This window comes from Copadichromis virginalis, linkage group LG7, assembly GCF_057382275.1.
Source record: "Copadichromis virginalis isolate Kocher_CV1m ecotype Utaka linkage group LG7, C_Virginalis_male_GT1.1, whole genome shotgun sequence".
NCBI classification, from domain to species: domain Eukaryota; kingdom Metazoa; phylum Chordata; class Actinopteri; order Cichliformes; family Cichlidae; genus Copadichromis; species Copadichromis virginalis.
This window is the reverse complement of record NC_140624.1, coordinates 58,400,853-58,411,230: the sequence shown is the minus strand read 5'-3', so window position 1 is coordinate 58,411,230 and position 10,378 is coordinate 58,400,853. Positions and strand designations below refer to the sequence as shown.

General features: G+C 40.6%; 1 long non-coding RNA gene across 2 annotated transcripts; it reads left to right on the top strand.

Moving 5' to 3' along the window:
* The first annotated feature begins 3,326 nt into the window (after nucleotides 1-3,326).
* On the top strand, nucleotides 3,327-10,091 carry LOC146706316 (uncharacterized). Of its 2 annotated transcripts, XR_014921493.1 has the most exons (5): nucleotides 3,327-4,053; nucleotides 5,916-6,053; nucleotides 8,648-9,704; nucleotides 9,764-9,925; nucleotides 10,016-10,091. It is a non-coding gene; the product is annotated as an uncharacterized LOC146706316 (long non-coding RNA). The 2 variants fall into 2 exon arrangements; XR_014921492.1 differs by having other exon boundaries at nucleotides 9,764-10,091.
* Nucleotides 10,092-10,378: the final 287 nt, after the last annotated feature.

Genomic DNA, 10,378 nt, shown 5'->3' with positions numbered 1-10,378 from the left:
GAGACACTGTAAAAAAGTTATGAGCTGTCTTGCTGCAGAGAAAGTGGAGTCTGTCATCCTTGAAAAGCTCCCAAGATAGGCAGCTGGCAGGTTGAATGATGCTCTGCCTCTGTGGTCAAGTACAGACATAGGCCTTAAGCAACCATGAGCCACTGATAAGTGTGAGAAATTAGTGCACTTAATGCAGCGGTCCCCAACCCCCGGGCCTCGGACCGGTACCGGTCCGTGAGTCGTTTGGTACCGGGCCGCGAGAGTTGAGGCTCAGGTGTGAAATGTATGGTTTTCAGGGTTTTTATCGGTTTTCAGCGTTATTTTGTTATCATTTTTATCGTTAACTCGGTGTCCCTGGGTCTTTTCAAGTGTGTCATAAATAAATCTTCTTTTTTTCCGGTACCGGTACTAGTTTTATTTTGTTGTATTTATCCGCGACACCTTAAAGGCCGGTCCGTGAAAATATTGTCAGGCATAAACCGGTCCGTGGCGCAAAAAAGGTTGAGGACCGCTGACTTAATGCATGTTTCCTAATTATATACGTATGAGCAACTAATAGGAGAAAATGAGCACGCAATAAAGTGGACTTGTTAGGGAGAGATTGCCATCAGTGTTAAAACACTCCAACTCAATTTTTGATGATAGAAACAGCTAAAAAATGAGCGTTTTGTTGACACTGATGACAAAATCCTGATCAGATACAGACAGACACATGCATACAACACACACTACTGCTTAAAAGTTTGTGGTCAGATTCAAACATTCTTGTCTTAATTTTAAAATTATATTTGCTATAACATAAAATTAGGCAAAGTTTATCAGAAATGTTTTCACAGATGTGTGTTTAATGAATCATTTATGTTAAATCACCCATGATGCATTAGGAAATGTCTACACACTTATACATGGGCCCATTTTTAGTAGCCATCACTGCTGTGTGGACAGATCACATGGTTATAAACCAGGTGAAAATTGACTTCAAACGTTTGAGCTGTAGTGTAGATTGCAATGATAGTGTATAGTTATGTATTACAGAAGAACATATACAAGTCTGAGGACAGGGAGACACTGTAAAAAAGTTATGAGCTGTCTTGCTGCAGAGAAAGTGGAGTCTGTCATCCTTGAAAAGCTCCCAAGATAGGCAGCTGGCAGGTTGAATGATGCTCTGCCTCTGTGGTCAAGTACAGACATAGGCCTTAAGCAACCATGAGCCACTGATAAGTGTGACAGATTAGGAAACATGCATACAGTTCATTAGTTAGACTCCTATGAGCCACTAATAGGAGAAAATGAGCACGCAATAAAGTGGACTTGTTAGGGAGAGATTGCCATCAGAGTTAAAACACTCCAACTCAATTTTGATGATAGAAACAGCTAAAAAATGAGCGTTTTGTTGACACTGATGACAAAATCCTGATCAGCTACAGACAGACACATGCATACAACACACACTACTGCTCAAAGGTTTGTGGTCAGATTCAAACTGTCGTCTTTTTAATTAATAATTTACATTTACTTTTAACATAATATTACATGAAAATGATCAGAAATGTTTTCACAGATGTGTGTTAAATGAATCATTTATGTTAAATCACCCATGATGCATTAGGAAATGTCTACACACTTATACATGGGCCCATTTTTAGTAACCATCACTGCTGTGTGGACAGATCACATGGTTATAAACCAGCTGAAAACTGACTTCAAACCTTTGAGCTGTAGTGTAGATTGCAATGATAGTGTATAGTTATCTATTACAGAAGAATATATAGAAGTATGAGGACAGGGAGACACTGTAAAAAAGTTATGAGCTGTCTTGCTGCAGAGAAAGTGGAGTCTGTCATCCTTGAAAAGCTCCCAAGATAGGCAGCTGGCAGGTTGAATGATGCTCTGCCTCTGTGGTCAAGTACAGACATAGGCCTTAAGCAACCATGAGCCACTGATAAGTGTGACAGATTAGGAAACATGCATACAGTTCATTAGTTAGACTCCTATGAGCCACTAATAGGAGAAAATGAGCACGCAATAAAGTGGACTTGTTAGGGAGAGATTGCCACCAGAGTTAAAACACTCCAACTCAATTTTGATGATAGAAACAGCTAAAAAATGAGCGTTTTGTTGACACTGATGACAAAATCCTGATCAGATACAGACAGACACATGCATACAACACACACTACTGCTCAAAAGTTTGTGGTCAGATTCAAACTGTCGTCTTTTTAATTAATAATTTACATTTACTTTTAACATAATATTACATGAAAATGATCAGAAATGTTTTCACAGATGTGTGTTTAATGAATCATTTATGTTAAATCACCCATGATGCATTAGGAAATGTCTACACACTTATACATGGGCCCATTTTTAGTAACCATCACTCCTGTGTGGACAGATCACATGGTTATAAACCAGGTGAAAATTGACTTCAAACGTTTGAGCTGTAGTATAGCTTGATTGCAATGATAGTGTATAGTTATCTATTACAGAAGAATATATAGAAGTCTGAGGACAGGGAGACACTGTAAAAAAGTTATGAGCTGTCTTGCTGCAGAGAAAGTGGAGTCTGTCATCCTTGAAAAGCTCCCAAGATAGGCAGCTGGCAGGTTGAATGATGCTCTGCCTCTGTGGTCAAGTACAGACATAGGCCTTAAGCAACCATGAGCCACTGATAAGTGTGACAGATTAGGAAACATGCATACAGTTCATTAGTTAGACTCCTATGAACCACTAATAGGAGAAAATGAGCACGCAATAAAGTGGACTTGTTAGGGAGAGATTGCCACCAGAGTTAAAACACTCCAACTCAATTTTGATGATAGAACCAGCTAAAAAATGAGCGTTTTGTTGACACTGATGACAAAATCCTGATCAGATACAGACAGACACATGCATACAACACACACTACTGCTCAAAAGTTTGTGGTCAGTTTCAAACATTCTTGTTTTAATTTTAAAATTATATTTGCTATAACATAAAATTAGGCAAAGTTTATCAGAAATGTTTTCACAGATGTGTGTTTAATGAATCATTTATGTTAAATCACCCATGATGCATTAGGAAATGTCTACACACTTATACATGGGCCCATTTTTAGTAGCCATCACTGCTGTGTGGACAGATCACATGGTTATAAACCAGGTGAAATTTGACTTCAAACGTTTGAGCTGTAGTATAGCTTGATTGTAATGATAGTGTATAGTTATCTATTACAGAAGAATATATAGAAGTATGAGGACAGGGAGACACTGTAAAAAATTTATGAGCTGTCTTGCTGCAGAGAAAGTGGAGTCTGTCATCCTTGAAAAGCTCCCAAGATAGGCAGCTGGCAGGTTGAATGATGCTCTGCCTCTGTGGTCAAGTACAGACATAGGCCTTAAGCAACCATGAGCCACTGATAAGCGTGACACTACTGCTCAAAGGTTTGTGGTCAGATTGAAACAGTCGTCTTTTAATTAATAATTTACATTTACTTTAACATAATATTACATGAAATTTATCAGTAATGTTTTCACAGATGTGTGTTTAATGAATCATTTATGTTAAATCACCCATGATGTATTAGGAAATATCTACACACTTATACATGGGCCCATTTGTAGTAACGATCACTGCTGTATGGACTGATCACATGGTTATATACCTGCAACACATCTGACAAGTGCAAACAGAAAATGGAGTGATCCATCACAAACTTCAACAATTTGCTCTTTTTAATCCACACAATGATTTTGGTTTGTGCTGATATCTTTGGAAAAAGATTTCTTCACTGACAAGTTGGGATCTAACATCACAAACTGACATCTGGTGATACGATGTACCAAATAAAAATGGGCCTCAGTAGATGTCATGGTTCCCTTGCTCTCTTTTGCTGGCCTGCTTCTTTCTCTCTCCTCTTTCGGTGTATGCCTGTGTTGTTGTCCGTGTGCTTGTCTTTTTTAGGGGATGCTCCTCCATCTTCCCGTCCCTCAGTCACTTGTGAACAATCAGCTGATTACTCGCCTGTTCCTCGCGAGGTCTTCATGCTGGCTTCTAAACAACCAGATCATTGCAGTACCAAGGTAACGTATTATGCCACAGTCATGTCACATTTTCCATCAGTTCTTGCCTTTGAATTGAATAGAATAGAATAGAATAGAATAGAATTCAACTTTATTGTCATTGCACATGCACAGGTACAGGGCAACGAAATGCAGTTTGCATCCATCCAGAAGTGCTTTAGTGATATAGATATATTACAATATATATTAGCAATAATATAGATATGTGAGTATATTACAGAAATGGGTCTATTATGGTATGTTATAATGTACACGGTATGAAGTATGTTGTGAATATTCTATAACTATAAGTATGTACAGGCTGTAGTGAGTACAAGCTATGTACAGGATATGAACAGGATATAAATATGAAAAACTATACAGAATATGAAATAAATAACTTTACAGAATCTGGGATATACAGCTATACAGAAATGGGAACTATGCAAGTTGTAAACAGTTGTAGGATTAAAAATTATCGAATGTACAGAATGATTATTTACACAGAGCTATACAGTAGTGCAGTTAAGATAAGTGAGGGTGTAGATAGTTTCTACAGAGGCTGTATAAAGTGCTAGTGGTTGTGAGTGGTGGTTCAGTCCATGTTATTATTGTGTTTGAGGGTACAGTTGTCCATTGTGGGTGTGTGTATGTTCAGTCCATGAGTTTAACGTGGGTCAGATGTCAGGAGGCAGAGTTCAGGAGTCTGACAGCTGTGGGGAAGAAGCTGTTCCGGTACCTGGTGGTCTTAGTCCGGAGGCTCCTGTGGCGCCTCCCAGAGGGCAGGAGGGTGAAGAGTCCATGTGATGGGTGACTGGGGTCTTTGATGATTTTCCCAGCCCTTTTCAGACACCGCTTCCTGTAGATGTCTTTTATGGCAGGAAGTGGTGCTCCGGCGATGCGCTGGGCAGTTTTCACGACCCTCTGCAACGCCTTCCGGTCCGAGGCAGAGCAGTTCCCGTACCAGACTGTTATACAGTTGGTCAGGATGCTCTCGATGGTGCAGCGATAGAAGTTCACCAGGATGTCTGAGGACAGGTGGTTCTTCCTCAGAGTCCTCAAGAAGAAGAGGCGCTGGTGAGCCTTCTTGACCAGCTTGGAGCAGTTGGTCGTCCAGGTGAGATCCTCGGAGATGTGGACTCCCAGGAACTTGAAGCTGCTCACACGCTCCACAGCCGTCCCCTTAATGTGGATGGGTGGATGTGGGTCAGCATTCCTCCTGTAGTCCACGATGAGCTCCTTGGTCTTCTCGGTGTTAAGCAGCAGGTTGTTTCTGTCGCACCACTCAGCCAGACGATCCACCTCCTCCCTGTAGGCGGCCTCATCGTTGTCACTGATGAGGCCAATCACCGTGGTGTCATCTGCAAACTTAATGATGGTGTTGGAACCATCAGCAGGTCTGCAGTCGTGGGTGAAGAGGGAGTAGAGGAAAGGGCTCATCACACAGCCTTGTGGTACACCGGTGTTCATTGTGATGGTAGATGAGCAGCGGTTATCCAGCCGGACATGTTGGGGGCGGTTGGTCAGGAAGTCCAGTAACCATTTGCAGATGAGGGAACTGATACCCAGGTCTGTCAGTTTCCTGATGAGTTGTGAGGGGTGGATTGTATTGAATGCTGAACTGAAGTCTATAAACAGCATTCTGGCGTAGGTGTTGTTGTTGTCCAGGTGTGAGAGGACAGAGTGCATTGCGATGGAGACTGCATCCTCTGTGCTCCTGTTCCGGCGGTATGCGAATTGGTGGGGGTCCAGGGTGGGGGGGAGACAGGATTTGAAGTGTGCTAGGACCAGTCGCTCTAAGCACTTAGTGATGATGGGGGTGAGTGCTACTGGGCGGTAATCATTGAGGCAAGATGGGTTGCTCACTCTTTGTTTCTGTGCAGACGTTTCAGTGTTACGGATCTCCATGACCTTCTGTGACAGTGTCTGAGTGTGCCTCCAGACAACCTTCCCTACCTCTGCCCCGTCTCCTGGAGCCCACAGTGTTTATCCTGTATTGATAACTATCTGCAAATATACCTGTAAGACTTTACCACAGTGTCTCATCATCATTCTGTTGTTTTCATAACAGTACACTGTAGAAATAATGGACTGTCTAATAGGTATTGAGGTCATAGTGAATGTAGTTTATTAGTGTGTGTCGTAGTATGATTTTGTTGTTGATAGGATTTAAGATTAGAAAATAGAAAATAGTCCTGGGATGGGAACAAAGAACTGGGGTGCAGGGAAGTGGGGCAATTAACCCCAAACACAGGACAGTAGCAAGATTTACTGAGGGTGAGGGGCAGACAATTGCCAATGTACATTACCTTAAAAGGAGATGGGGGTCAGGGTGTCAGCACCCCAGGCCACTTTACCAGTGTTTTTCCATTGTGGGGGATTTACTGTAGAAATTGGAGACCAGAGACTATAACTGTAGCTGTTGTGTGAAACTCTTCAGATCAGCCTTTAGAGTAGGACTGCACAGGATGCAGTGTGCTGATCTCCAGATGCATCTGTAAGGAAAATGGGTAATAAAAGGATTGTGTGAAATTTGGAAACATCTCTGCGTGATCTCTACCGAGACAAAAAGAATTGGAGAGACCGACGTCTCAACAACACTAAGTAGATATTCCACTAAATCTCATTTGTGATTTATGATAAATGTTACCGTTAATTATTTATATTTCTTTACGCTTCTGATTAATTTAGTAAAACTTCTAAATGATTTTTACTGTTGTCAGAAAATAAGACATTTCTAATTCTCTACAGACTTTTGAGCTGTAGTATAGATTGCAATAATAGTGTATGGTTATTGTTTATAGCAGATGAAATAGCAGTATCAGGACAGATACGAGAGAAACGCTCTCGTATTTTAACATTAAACTCATAACTTTCCTTTTTGATGGTTTGCGTTTGGCCTCTCAGGGCCACCGCAGTACAGCCCCCCCCCCCCCCCCCCCCATTTTTTTTAACTTAACCCAACAACATAGTTGGTTAAATTATACAAAAAAAAAAATCATATGTGCCCATAAAAGAGGTCAAAATAACAGAACTCTACTCAAAGTTAACAACAACCAATACTGATACCTCAAACAAACTGACCTCACTAAAGAAGACAACGGGGGAAAGTTAAATAGTGGCTGATCAGCCCACAAAAATCACAAAAAGGGGTAAAGCACACAAAAACCTAACTGAGACCAAAACCAGTTATTTATTATCCTGTAAATTAAACCTTATATTTAAAGAAAGACCAATGTGGATGCAGTGTTGTGTGTAAGCCTCTACACTGATATTACCACTGTGTGGCTGTAACTGCAGCCATCACATCGCCTGACCACGTTAAGGTGGTAATCTCTCAGGGGGAAAACAGAAAAACAAAACAACAAAAAAGAAAATAAAATAATGCTCATCAGATTCTAACAATTCAAAACATGACATTTACCTTAACTGGATGACCTATATAATAAATATATTCTAACCCAACAATAGTACTTCACACTATTGCCAATATTAACAAAACCAAAAAGGGTAAGCCAAGTTATTTAAAAAAAAGACAATTCACAAAGTCTTGAAAAATAGAAATAAAGAATAAAAATCCTCAATCCACTCTATAACAACAGTCTCCTGCTTCCCTGCAGATCAACACGTTCTCACTCCTAACTCGTCATATGTGCGACGCCCATACAGCATGTATCACTTCTCAGTTATTTATTGCACTTCTTGCTCGTCAGTGAGGCACTTTTAGTGCTTTATCTATGTTTGTGTGGGGACTTGTTATAAATCAGTCTTCAACCTTTAATCTCTCTCTGAAAATGACTGGGATTAAATGCAGTGTAATAAACTTTCCTGAACGTGTGTCTTGTCATGATCTCCAGTGCTGCCATTTCATAGGATCTCCTGTCCAGGGCTTCTCAGACGTTGGTTGTTTTTATAACTCCTCTCACCTTCTGCTCTTGTGTCTGCTGTGATAAGCCTTTTATACTCACCCATTTTATTTCCATTTCTGTTTCTCACTATTTTTCTTAACAACATTAAACCAGAATCAAGGTATGACTCAAGTATGTGAGGAAATTCTACACTAATTGGTACCTGCGGTCTTTCTTCTGTTACATACCACACCCCAAAGAAAGGGCACACATAATGCAGACACATTTTCAGTGACCCAAATAACATTCAAACACGCTCCGTATCATAACCTCCTTTTTGTTTGTGTTTATTTTAAGCAGTTGATTTAACATAAGGATTAAAATAGAAAGAACAATCCTTGAAATAACACGTGTGAAATACATAATAAAAAACATAAAATAAATAAATATGTCAAACCTCCTGAGATCCAGCCTCACAATCACTTGTTCTATGACGACTAAAGGAAGTTTATTTACTTCACAGACCCAGTGACGCCCATTCAGTTTCATTATCCAGGAAATAACAGCTGATGCTCACTTCTGTTTAAGACACAGTCCAATCTTAGGTTTCTCATCCTGAGTGGAACAATGGGTCTATGTGAGTACAGCTGCCTTTTTCAGATCATCTCTACATTATATGAGTTGATGATTCTAGCATTACAGAAAATGTCTTAATATTTCCAGACTCAGCTGTGGTGAGATCTTTAGTTTTCTTTCTTGTGTTTCAGTGACAGCCTTAGCCATCACAGCCGGGCATTTAACAAACCTATTTGCTTATTTATTTATTTTTATTTTATCTCTAAAACTCATAGGTAAATACATATCAATACATGTATTCATTGTGAAGCATCCTGATGATCAGTAACCAAGTGTTTCTTCCTGAAACAATTACATGTAACTGTGCTGCAGTCAGGATAATACGATGTAGTATGAGGGCAAAGTTAAGAAAGGTATTATCGATCATTTTGAGAATAAAGTCAAAATGTGGAGATTACAGCTGTCTCAAGGCAAGCTGCCATGGTTGCTACTGTATATCATCTGAGTTGGTGAAATCGTACTTCAGAATTGGTTTTAGCAAGAAGGAAACATGAGCTAAAATAACCAGAACACAACTTTAAAATGCTTTTCACCAGGAGTTTTAGCTCATAAACACAGTGTGGTGATAAGTATTAGGTTGTACCAAAAAAAGGGCTAGTAATAATGGATTGCATTTATATAGCACTTTTTTTTACAGTTGTAGCCACAGCTGCCCTGAGGCAGGCCGACAGAAGCGAGGCTGCCATATCACGCCATCGGGCCCTCTGGCCTCCACTAGTAGGCGGTAGGTGAAGTGTCTTGCCCAAGGACACAACGACCAAGACTGTCCGAGCCGCGGCTTGAACCGGCAACCTTCCAATTACAAGACAAACTGCCAAGTCTTGAGCCACGATCTAATGGACAGATGCAAGGTTATCGATGGTTACATCCTCGTGTAATAAAGAGGTTGAATGTTGTATCACACAATGGCTGATCAATTTGTTTCACTAACTCATCTAAATAAGGAATTTTGTAGCAGAAACAGTAATTATAGCAGTTTGTTGTGGAACAGTAATGTCCATATCAACAACTTTTTTCTTGTGGCTCTAATACTCCATCGTAGCGTAGAGCCTCCCCGTCTTCTCTGTAGCTCAGTTACTTGATCTAAATCCTTGATCAGCTGTGTGCTGAGCTATGGCCCAGTTAGATGTTAATGTGTGTTCTTATGTTGTGTTATAGTGACAGCTGTGTGTACTGCTGCAGGAGCAAGTAAGCTAATTTGAATCAAAGCCCAATCCATGTCTGATACATGTCTTGTCTTCCTGCAGTAGGTGCTGTAGTCACTGCTCCTGCTCTTCTGGGAGTTGCAGGTTTCAATTCAGCTGGAATAGCTGCAGGCTCCTGCGCTGCAGGCATGATGTCGTCTGCTGCAGCTTCTAATGGAGGAGAAGTGACAGCCGGAAGTGTGGTGGCTGTTTTGCAGTCAGCAGGTAAATAAATAATTAGACGTTTTATTAGGATTTTAACTTACAACAACATGCAAAAAGAAGAAGTTCATGGCTTTGGGCCTTGGATTCCAGGCCGGAGTTGTGTCCTCAGCCTGTAGTCTGACTTGGAGGAAGAAAACTAAATCTTGTGGACCCCATTGCAGTGTGAGTGTGGTAGTTTCTTACTGGTCAATATTAGACCTTACTACGTTCTTGTACGGGAGTCATTGTGAACCATACGTAACATTTGACGTTTGTCGACGGGATTTTTGACCAGCATACAAAACCACCTGCCTTAGACTGATCAATATGGCTGATGAACTATCTGAAACCGTTAATATGGTGTCACCATTTTTTATTGGTGCACCCTGTGTACCAGAATTTTGTGGCTTAACACGAATTACGAAGACCGGGAGAGCCAGATTAGTGCAATGCTCCATGCTCAAAAGTGGTCTA